We start from the raw sequence: 12556 nt of genomic DNA, 5'->3' as shown, positions 1-12556 counted from the left end.
GTCTCTGCATCCTTTCCCTTTCTCCTCCCTCCACAGCACCGTCATCAATTCACTGCCTAGTCTCTCTACAGATCCTAGCTCTCTTCTCTGTCTGTTCTCTCCACGGTTGCTGGATCTGTTCCTTCCATCCTCTTTCCACCGACCCAGCACCTTTTCAAAGCCACTGCTCTCACTAGCCCATGCATCTCTTTATTGCCTTATCTGTTAGCAGCCTTTGGTACCCTTCACTCAGTGGCGTAGCGTGGGGTTGCAGGGGGGGCGGCCGCACCGGGCGCAACATCTTGGAAGAGACTCGAGTGCTAAAATCCACGGGTTAGGGGGTGCAAATTACTTGCCTTGCCCCGGGTTAGGGGGCGCAAATTACTTGCCTTGCCCCGGGTGCTGACAACCCACGCAACGCCACTGCCTTCACTATCTTATCTCTAACCATTTCCATATCTCCTGACTCTATGGCCCCTGAATCCCTTCACTGCCTACCCTCTCCACAGATCCCAGCTCTCTTCTCTGTCTTTTCTCTCTCCACAGACCATGGATCTCTTCCTTGCATGCACCCACCACAGACCCAGCAATTCTTCACCGTTATATCTCTAAAGGGCCATGTATCTGTTTACAGTCACGTCTCTTAACAACCTCAGCAACCCTTCACTGCCCGATCCCCCAACAGCCCCTGCATATCTTCTCCGGATTCTCTGCTTCTCTTCACCGCCCAATCTCTCCACAGTCTCTACATCTCTTACTATTACATTTCTTTTCTGAGCCAACCCGCAAAAGTTCCTGAATCTCTATGGCTTGCATCCCTTCAAAGTCCTTGTATCTCTGCACTATCTCCTCTCTCCAAAGCCTACACCTCTCTTCACTTGGCCATCTGTCCACTGCCTTTGTTCTCTTCACTGCCTTCTCTCTCCAGAGCCCATGCCTCTCTTCACTACCACAGCTTTCCACAGCCCTTGTATCTCTTCATTGCCTTCTCTCTCCTTCCAAAGCCCATACGTCTCTTCACTATCACAGCTTTCCACAACCCTTGTATGTCTTGACTGCCTTCTCTCTCCACAGCCCATGCCTCTCTTCACTATCACAGCTTTCCACAACCCTTATATCTCTTCACTGACGCCTCTCTCTCTCTCCAAAGCCCATGCCTCTCTTCACTATCACACCTTTCCACAACCCTTGTATCTCTTCACTGCCTTCTCTCTCCAGAGCCCCTGCCTCTCTTCACTATCCCAGCTTTCCACAACTCTTGAATCTCTTCACTGCCTTCTCTCTCCAGAGCCATGCCTCTCTTCACAATCACAGCTTTTCACAACCCTTGTATCTCTTCACTGCCTTCTCTCTCCAAAGCCCATGCCTCTCTTCACTATCTCAGCTTTCCACAACCCTGGTATCTCTTCACTGCCTTCTCTCTCCTTCCAAAGCCCATGTGTCTCTTCACTATCACAGCTTTCCACAACCCTTGTATCTCTTGACTACCTTCTTTCTCCACAGCCCATGCCTCTCTTCACTATCACAGCTTTCCACAACCCTTATATCTCTTCACTGACACCTCTCTCTCGCCAAAGCCCATGCCTCTCTTCACTATCGCAGCTTTCCACAGCCCTTGTATCTCTTCACTGCCTTCTCTATCCAGAGCCCATGCCTCTCTTCACTATCACAGCTTTTCACAACCATTGTATCTCTTCACTGACTTTTCTCTCCAGAGTCCATGCCTCTCTTCACTATCAAAGCTTTCCACAACCCTTATATCTCTTCACTGACGCCTCTCTCTCTCCAAAGCCCATGCCTCTCTTCACTATCACAGCTTTCCACAACCCTTGTATCTCTTCACTGCCTTCTCTCTCCAGAGCCCATGCCTCTCTTCACTATCACAGCTTTCCACAACCCTTGTATCTCTTTACTGACTTCTCTCTCCAGGGCCCATGCCTCTCTTCACTATCACAGCTTTCCACAACCCTTATATCTCTTCACTGACGCCTCTCTCTCTCCAAAGCCAATGCCTCTCTTCACTATCACAGCTTTCCACAACCCTTGTATCTCTTCACTGCCTTCTCTCTCCAGAGCTTATGCCTCTCTTCACTATCACAGTTTTCCACAACCCTTGTATTTCTTCACTGCCTTCTCTCTCCAGAGCCATGCCTCTCTTCACTATCACAGCTTTTCACAACCCTTGTATCTCTTCACTGACTTCTCTCTCCAGAGCCATGCCTATCTTCACTATCACAGCTTTTCACAACCCTTGTATCTCTTCACTGACTTCTCTCTCCTTCCAAAGCCCACGCCTATCTTCACTATCACAGTTTTCCACAACCCTTGTATCTCTTCACTGCCTTCTCTCTCCTTCCCAAGCCCATGCGTATCTTCACTATCAAAGCTTTCCACAACCCTTGTATCTCTTCACTGCCTTCTCTCTCCTTCCAAAGCCCATGTGTCTCTTCACTATCACAGTTTTCCACAACCCTTGTATCTCTTGACTACCTTCTTTCTCCACAGCCCATGCCTCTCTTCACTATCACAGCTTTCCACAACCCTTATATCTCTTCACTGATGCCTCTCTCTCGCCAAAGCCCATGCCTCTCTTCACTATCACAGCTTTCCACAGCCCTTGTATCTCTTCACTGCCTTCTCTCTCCAGAGCCCATGCCTCTCTTCACTATCACAGCTTTTCACAACCCTTGTATCTCTTCACTGACTTTTCTCTCCAGAGTCCATGCCTCTCTTCACTATCACAGCTTTCCACAACCCTTATATCTCTTCACTGACGCCTCTTTCTCTCCAAAGCCCATGCCTCTCTTCCCTATCACAGCTTTCCACAACCCTTGTATCTCTTCACTGCCTTCTCTCTCCAGAGCCCATGCCTCTCTTCACTATCACAGCTTTCCACAACCCTTGTATTTCTTCACTTCCTTCTCTCTCCAGAGCCATGCCTCTCTTCACTATCACAGCTTTTCACAACCATTGTATCTCTTCACTGACTTCTCTCTCCAGAGCCCATGCCTCTCTTCACTATCACAGCTTTCCACAACCCTTATATCTCTTCACTGACGCCCCTCTCTCTCCAAAGCCAATGCCTCTCTTCACTATCACAGCTTTCCACAACCCTTGTATCTCTTCACTGCCTTCTCTCTCCAGAGCTCATGCCACTCTTCACTATCACAGCTTTCCACAACCCTTATATCTCTTCACTGACGCCCCTCTCTCTCCAAAGCCAATGCCTCTCTTCACTATCACAGCTTTCCACAACCCTTGTATCTCTTCACTGCCTTCTCTCTCCAGAGCTCATGCCACTCTTCACTATCACAGCTTTCCACAACCCTTGTATTTCTTCACTGCCTTCTCTCTCCAGAGCCATGCCTCTCTTCACTATCACAGCTTTTCACAACCCTTGTATCTCTTCACTGACTTCTCTCTCCAGAGCCCATGTCTCTCTTCACTATCACAGCTTTCCACAACCCTTGTATCTCTTCACTGCCTTCTCTTGCCAGAGCCCATGCCTCTCTTCACTATCACAGCTTTCCACAACCCTCTTTCCACTGGATCATGCACCTCTTCACTTTGCCACCTTTCTGCGTTCCTTGTATCTCTTCACTGCCTTCTCTCCAAAGCCCATGCCTCTCTTCACTATCACAACTTTCCGCAGTCCGTGCACCTCTTCTATCTCACATCTTTCAACAGTCCCTGACTCTCTTCTCTGCAGTGACTGCATTTCTTCACTGTTCTAACACACTCCCAAAACCCCATCACCAAGGAACCTGGAGCAGAACCGGGGGATCGTCTCATTACAAAAGAACCCTGTGTTGTGGGGTGAGGGGCATTGATGGCCTGTTCACGACCCCTCATCATTGGAGGCCCTGCAGGCGGGGAGCCCTGCTAGGAACAGGCCGGAGATGAGAGAAGTGAGGTGGAGTGGTTTTGAGGTGAAATCAAAAGCAGGGAGGGCAGCTGTTAGTCACTGAGGTCCTACAACTTCAAACTTAAACTCATTCTGGAACATGAACTCCATACAACTGTTGCTGTGCCCTCCACCCCCCCCCCCCCCCCCCCCCCCCATCTGCAGAATATGAGGAGGGACCCCCGAGTCTCCAATATCTCACAGATATTTATTGACCTCGGGCTGAACGGGAGCCACTGGAAGAGTTGGGGCCCCCGAAAAAGGTAGCCCCCTTCATGGGGCCTGTGCTACGCCCCTGTCACTGCCCTTTTCAGTTATCCCCTAGCTCACTCTGCCCTTTGGCAGAACCCCCGATGCGACCCGCCCATGGTTTTTTATACTTCATTGCTGTAGCTTCCCAAACGTCTGCTGGGAGATTGCGTCCCCAGCTATTGCTCTCTCAGTAAAATGTCTCCAGTGATGTTTCTAGTGACACACCATCTCCACCCACCTGTCTCCTGGGAGAAATCTCGATGTCTCTTCTGTAGGAAATGCAATCTGTTTTTTTGTAAATGGCTGACATACAGCCCCTCCCTACCGCCACTGCTCCCCCCAAGAGTAAACACAGAACCATTCCTAGCGCAGACACGGGAAAAGATTAGATGTCAGGCTTTTCAAATAACTGCAGCTCTGGAGGGAAGGCCCCGGTGCCACTGTACAGGCTGCAGCACCGATACGAGCCTGCATTTCAACTAGTGCTGCCTGGCCTGGGAGGCTTGTGTATAGCAGGGGCAGCGAGGAAAATCAACAAGCACTGGCAAAGCCAATAGGTCTCGCCTATGCAAGAGCTATTTGCTTTGCCAATGTGTTTTAGCCATGTTGTACCCCAGCGTGACTGCTATTTAGCATGGCTGAAAATTAGGGGCATAGGGGAGAGTGGTGTGGAGTGTTGTAGAGTGAAATGGTGAAGAATGGAGTACAGTGTTGTAGAGTGGAGTGGCAGAGAGTGTCATGAATTGGACGGGGCATAGTGTGGAGTCACCTGGAGTGGCACAGAGTAGAGTGGACAGCTGTAGAATGCATTGATGTAGAGTGTTCAAGAGTATAGTGGCCTAGAGTGCAATGGCATTGAACTCAGAAGCGTACAATCCAGTGCCGTAGAATGCAGTGGAATATATTCGAGTGGTGCATAGTAGAGTGCAGTGGTGCAGAGTGGCATAGAGCACATTGGCGTAGAGTAGTGCAAAGTAGAGTAGCATAGAGTAGTGCAGAGTAGTGTATAGTGTCATACAGTGCAGTGGCATATAATGCAGTGGTGTAGAGTGGAGTAGTAATAGTAGAGTGGCGTAGAATTTAGTAGCGGAGATTTCAGTGCTGCAAAGAAGAATGTCAGAGTGCAGTGGAGAAGAGTGGCTTAGAGAGCAGTGGGTAGACTGCAGTGATGCAGAGTACAGTGCAGTGATGTATAATGCAGTGACATAGAGTGAAATTGTGGCGAGTGCATTAGCATAGAGTGCAGTGGTTAAGAGGAGAGTGGCATAGAGTAGAATGGTTCAGAGTGGAGTAGAGTGGCATAGAGTGCAGTTGCATAGAGTAGATTGTTTCAGAGTGGAGTGAAGTGGCATAGAGTGGAGTGGCAAGGGTAGAATGCAGTTGTGTGGAGTAGCATAGAGTTAATGGCATTTAGTAAAGTGGGGTAGAATGCAGTGGCATAGAGTGCAGTGATGCAAAGTGTCGTAAAGTACATAGGCATAGAGTGGAGTTGTGCAGGGTAGATTGGTGTGGCCTAGACTGGAGTGGTGTAGAGTGCAGTGGCAAAAAGTGCAGTGGTGCAGAGTAGAGTGGCAAAGAGTGCATTGACATAAAGTAGAGTGGGACAGGGTTGAGTAGAGAGGTGTAGCATGAAGTGGTGTTGATTGGCATAGAGTGGAGTGGTGCAGAGTACAGTGGTGTGGAGTGGTTTAAAATAGAGTGGTGCAGAGTAGAGTGCAGTGGTGTGAAGTGGTGCAGAGTAGAGTGGAGTGGCGTAGAGTGGAGTATTCATGGTGTGGTAGCACACTGCCATTACAGACAACACATTTGCAATTAAAATGACAGAGATACAGCTTTACTAATAAAACTCTACAGTGCACAGGCAAAAATGTGTGGAAATTGCATCACCTAGGGTAATAATTTGTTTTGATCATTGTAAATTATTTGTTTCGAAAATACTTCAGAAATAACAAAAATGCACTTCATTGTGTTCCCAATTCTGATATATTACGAAATAATTAGACAGTTCATTTAAACGTTGTTGTGTGCTAGAAAAAACTTGTCACATACGTCCTCTCGCTTTGAAGTCAGAAGAAGGAAAGTAAATAGGCACCCTCGGAAGACAGGGCCTGATATTTGACATTGGTCTTTGAATGCTCAAATGTGACAAGATAAGAATAAGATTTGCTGGCCTGTTTACAGAAAGGGAGCAGTCGGAAAAATACAGCAAAATCGGTTTTGGAAAGAGAAGAATTAACTCAAACTGGACAGCTTAAAACAAATAAAACCAGCAAATGGAAAGCAAGAAAATGTGAGTAGCAAACCTCAAAGCCAGTGGCAAACAATGGGCAGAATGCATTACTAGGTCAACTTTCTGAATGTCCCCAAGATGTCTTTAGCAAACCAGACAGCAGTGCTGTCTGGCATGCTGCCACCTAATGAAAAGGTCCTTTGCACACAGAGTTCAGGTACATCACATGGAGTTGTGTAGGCCTTCCTTATATGCCAGAGGCAGCAGTGCATTTCCCTCACACCCACAGGTTGCAGCATTTCCAGATTCCATCTGCATGACTGATCACACAGCATTAGCAGTTTAAGCAATTTCTGGTTTCCGTAGACAATGCAAATTTAATAAGAGTGATTTTGAGCATTGTATGAGGACAAGGATTACAGATGCTCCAAATGTATTCTTCTGACAATATTTAAAATGTTCACATTTTGTGTCAGTTCAGACATATTGATAGCAATTTGATCAAATGTATTGATAATTCCTTGTATTAATATACGTTTTCAATTGTGCTTGGCGCCAAAGGTTAGTAGCACTGCAAATAATAAGGTACCTAACGAGGGCAGTGGTGGCGTTGCTGGGATTCAAGCATATGACCTGAAAGATACACTCAGATGCCAGTAATGAATAGTGAAGTCACTTAAGGCCATCTGAACAAAACTATTTTGGAGCTCGCAAATGGGCCAATTTGCCGAATCGAGCAATTTGTGACCACAAAAAAGCATTTTGTAAGTACAAAAGACAAATTGTGATTCTGTAACGTGCAACTGAATCGCATTTTGGCTTTGCGAATTGGTATTTGGAAGGTGCTTGTTTAGGGCATTAATATTCCTTGGACACCTCAAGGGGATGGTAATCCATTAACAAATAGGAAGGGGTTATAAGGGATCCCTTTTCCTTTGAGGATGTAAACAAAAATTAAAGGGTAAAGGTGTCCTCTTCTAAAGTGGCATAGCCAGAGTGTCTTGGACCCTAGTGAAGGAGAGAAAATGAGCTTTTGACTGCTGTTTGATCTATGAAATACAACAATAATCAGGGTTTCAGTAGGCCCCTGAGGCCCCTGGGCCCCAGTGTCACTGCATCTGCTGCACCAATTGAAGCTACACCCCTGGGCCTCTAGTCAACCAAAATGACCTCCTGAAGTTGAGGGAGCCATGTGTCATGTGGTTTCTGTTGCCACTGCGAGGCTCTGTAATAATACAGATGACTGTGAGTTGTGGCATCCTGGCCCCGGTGAATACTAGTGCAGTGTGGTGACAGAAGGAGAGACTTCCTAAGCATTTGAAGATAGATTTCTGTAGCTCGTGGCAAGGGGAACCACTGTGTCCCTGTTAGGGTTCCTGAGGGGTGAAAGGAGCACACTCAACTGAAATATCAAGAACCCACAGGCAAGTCACAATGACTTTCAGGCCTCATCAGGTGCCATCTAAGGGTCTTCAAAGTGTCCAGGTTGCAGTGAGTACATTTAGACTTCACAGCAGGTGTAATCTGGTGAAGGGGTTGTCAAGTGGCACTGCTGTCTAATGGAGATTTGCTCTGGTAAATACTGGGGTAGTGAAGATCAAGCCCAATGGAGCTGTAGTCCATCATCAATAGTTTAAAGAATGAAAAACCTGGGGCCAAATTTATCAATGCTTTGCATCACCCTTGTGCAACACAAGGCAATGCAGGATGATCAAAAACCTAGATTCAGAGTTACCAAGCCTCAAAAGTCCACCCTCTGTGGACCTGCACAGCTTGGTAAATCTCGTTTTTCCACTTTCTAAGTGTGCTGCATTCTGCCTTCCTGCCCAAAAACAGTCCTGTCTACAATGCGGTGCAAGGGTGCCGTTGTTGGCACTAAGCAGCATATTATGCACCAGCGCAAGGAAAGGACAGGAATTCATCATATAATATTAAATATTGCAGATTCCTGCCCTCTCTCTTTCACGCACTACAGCTCAGCAAGGTGTCTTGCTGCATTGCGTGAAACCTTGATAAATTGGCCCCCAAGCTTCTCCATAACCCTGGCTGTTAGGGCTCAGGTAGTTGGTTGTCAGTTTTAGCATCTGGAAGCCCATTCTTTGGGTATTCATCATATTTTATAAATTCCCTTTGCATTTTATTACATTACAATGAAAAAAGATGTGATCTGGGGTAGGTGACCAATTAGGATGTGACTTAGTAAGCTGTGGTCTAATGGGGAAGATTTGAATTATTTGCTAAAGTGCCTACTTCAGACCTAGGAACGCTTGGTTCTTAACTTGGTTTCCCCATGTGACAAGATTACAGGATCCAGGACAAAAACTTCACCTTGTCAAACATGGATCCTGATATCTCTCAAAACTGTGAGTGCTTCAAAATGGCTAAGCATTGTTATTAAATACTATATAAATAATTTGCATTTTTATTTAGGTGTGGTGTGGTCTACTAGTTAAACACTTTTCTATTGCCCAAGGAAACCTGGCCATACCTTTCCCACTAGGCAAACTGTGTGTTCATACGTACATCACCCAGAGCCTATGTATGCTGTGAGCACACTTATAGTAACTGAACCTCCCAACCCTGCCCTCCTCCAGTAACAAGTGCAGTATACAAAGGGTATAATGTCCAAATGGACACAAATCCACAAAACATTACAGTAGTAGTTCGCTTGGAGATGAATTACTCAAATTTTGAGTTCATCAAAGATCAAGAGGACCTGTGCATGCACGAGGAAGCCCACAGTACTAAGAACTTTATTGGCATTAATTTTAAAGACTTTTTTTAGCATTCATGTCTCATTGACATTTACTGTCAGTTCTATTTAAAATGATCCCAACATCATCTTAAATCAGTTACTTTACAACTAATTATTTTGGGATTGATATTAGTTTTAAATAGTATCCCATGTAGTGGTGGGTGGTAAAGCTTTCGGGTACCGCTGAATGGAGGTATTAGTCTTGGTGCATGACAGTAGTGTGTGCAGCTTTCAGTCACAGTAGTGGTGGCTTTAGGCACACAAGGGCATACCTACAAGCGGGTGCACTGCTGGAGCTTCACTTTTTTTGACACTCTGGTGGTGTAGATGCATTACCATATCAATTGGGCCTTACTTGAAGATTTGAATCAGGAGGCCTGAAAGAGTGGTTTGAGCCTGTCTGTATCAAAGGAGAATCTGAATAGAGGATTGGTGATTGGCTCTCTAGCTCCCAGGCAGACCTGAGTCATCCTCCCACACCTGCACTGCCCCTTTAGGTTTGTGGGGGGTAACCCCAAGACAGTCACCTCCATTTTGTGAGCCAAGTCTCTCTGTGCCCTAAGCAGCCCAGTGAGCGAAAGACAAAGAAGGTGATTAGAATACAGACTTTTGTGTATTCTTGTAATTTTAAAACTGCTTTTCCCCTACCTGTGTGTTTCAATTTGCTTCGTACTTTTAAACTGCTGTTTTGCTCTACCCACAACTGTATACATTTACATCTTGGTTTTCTACAGACTTGATACTTTTAAACTGCTGTCTTTGTTCTGTCCATGTTTGTTTACATTTACTCCTTTATTTTCTGCAAACTTGGTGCTTTTAAACTGCTGTTTTGTTGTACCTGCAACTGTATACATTTCCCTCCTAGTTTGTCCCCTATACTGTTCTAGGCCTCACACCACCCACCCCCTTACAAGGTTTAAAAAAGGTAACATACACCTCAGTGGCTAACCAGAGTGTGTTTAGGAGACTGCTTAATCTGCTTTGTGGTTCTAAACTGTGCTTGGAAAGTGAATGTGGCACTCGTTTTTGGCTTGACAAAGTGATAAGTTTAAGTCCGCATAAAGCAGCATTTCAGTGGGTTCAGAACTGGGCCTTACATAAAAAGTAGAATCAGGAAGCTAGAAAGTGTGGATTGAGCCTGTCTGTATCCAAGGAGATTCTGAATAGAGGAGAACCTCCCTGATCCCTGCCACAGCAGCCTGTGCTTAAGGTCACTTGCCCCTTATATAAGTTTCTATTGGTTGTTGTATCTGTTGCTGTGATTGGTTGCTACGGCTAGGATTTCTTTTGGACTAAGGCCTTAGGGTTTGAGTTATGATTGGCTGTTAGGGCTAGGGTTCTGAGTGGATTCTACAGCTAGGGTTCCAATTGGACTTGAGGTTCAGCAAAGGCATTCTTCTCACGTACCACAAACACACCTAATACAGATTTTAATGTCTCACCAATCACTACAAAACCCCACAAACCTACACCTATAAACCTTTCTACTCCAATTACAACACTATGGCACCTTCATTCTCACACAAAACACAACTCTGTCCTATACCACTAACAAATCCACACATCACAAACACAGCACAAAGCCACATTATACTTTAATCCATCCAGACACACACTCCCTGTTCATATAAAACACCAGCTCTATCCTCTACTTTCTCCTAACAGATCCCTTTTTATCACAACAAAACCTATACTTAGCCTTCCTTTATGTCATTCACCAAAACCCTCCTCCTCTTTTTACCAAAAACACACAACCAAACAATCGTTACACTCCACTCCAGCACACATATTACCTCTTCTAGTGATCAAATCTAACACACTCATAACTTTTGTCCATCCACTCTTACAGACCACATACCCTTTTCTCCAAAACACAACACCACCACCTGCACAATCCAAAAACCACCCACCAGCCGTCCTTTACATACAAATACTTCTCAGAAAGCCACCACAACAAAATCTCTTCTCACTACTCCACAGAATTAAAACAAACACACACACCAGCACATCATCACCACACACACTTTCATAATACTTTCTGTCACCAATTAGAAACAGACACACACTTCCTTCCTTGTGACTACACAAATGACACACATCCTACTCCATCTTAACTCCCAAATTACATATCTTCACCACCACAAAGAACAACAAATACATCAACACAACTCTCATTTACCTGCCAGTCATCCATTGCACAGTTTAGAGCATTAGAATATGACCCACATGCTCCACCACCACCCCTAACCCATACTCCTTCCACCCTAAACAGACACAAATAAAAGAAACAACATGCTACTCTTCACAACTTTGCATCCCCATGCCTATTACAAAACAAGGCTACTCTACAAAAACAACACAACTCACCATCTCACTCTCAACCACCATCTCCACCCCTGACACACACAGACCCAACAAAATGCCTTCTAAGCCTGGCGGACGAGGATCACAATATAGAAAAACAACACTATTGCGACCCCCATACAAATAATGCCAACACTAATGACACACTTGTTACAATTTCAAGATTTACTGCTCACTCTACAAAACAGTCACATCACCACCAAAACACAATCTCTAAACTGCCTACTAATAAATGCTCGCTCACTCTCTAAAAGCAAGCACCACATCTCTGACCTACTCTTGACACACAACCTGAATTACTCTTCATAACAGAATCATGATTGAGAGATAACATTGGCTGCAGTGTTGCTTGAAACCATTCTTCCAGGCTATCAAACCATCACACAAAACTGTTTAGGCAAAAGAGGAGGTGGACTGGCTGTTATATAGAAGCAAACAATAAATCTCTGCAAAATAGACATTTTCATATACAGTCATGAGGCCCTCTTCACCAGATGCAACTCTACACCAACTTCCTAATGTAACTTCCTCCTCTTTTACAGATCACCTAGCAATGCAACATTCCCAGACACACTTCTAGACACAGTTTCAAACCTTGTAACACTATCTCCGACCTATGCATTTTTGGGGACCTAAACATTTGGTTTGACACACCCAATGTGCCCCATCCAAAAACGATCATCACTGGTCTGGTCACACTGAACCTATTTCCAGTCACATGGGCAGACCACAACTTAGTAGCTTTCCAACATGAAACAACACAAATCAGCATTCACAAGACCACCTTATATTCATCCACCTATTGACCTTGGAACAAACTCAATTATGAATACTTAGAAACACACCTAATAGCGAACACATATCTAGATGCAACAAATTATTTTCAAAAACTTTATGAGTGGTTACAGGAAGCTTTTGAAATCCTAATACCAATAAGAATAACAAAACAGGACAAAAGAAAAAAAATACCTTCGAGAAATACCCAGCTAAAAAAGATAAAACAACAAATCAGAAAACAGCAACAAACCTGGCTCAAAACCAACATCAATCAAGACAAACTTCACCTACGCAA

Source organism: Pleurodeles waltl, chromosome 7, assembly GCF_031143425.1.
Source record: "Pleurodeles waltl isolate 20211129_DDA chromosome 7, aPleWal1.hap1.20221129, whole genome shotgun sequence".
Taxonomy (NCBI): domain Eukaryota; kingdom Metazoa; phylum Chordata; class Amphibia; order Caudata; family Salamandridae; genus Pleurodeles; species Pleurodeles waltl.
Note: the sequence above shows the minus strand (reverse complement) of the source record.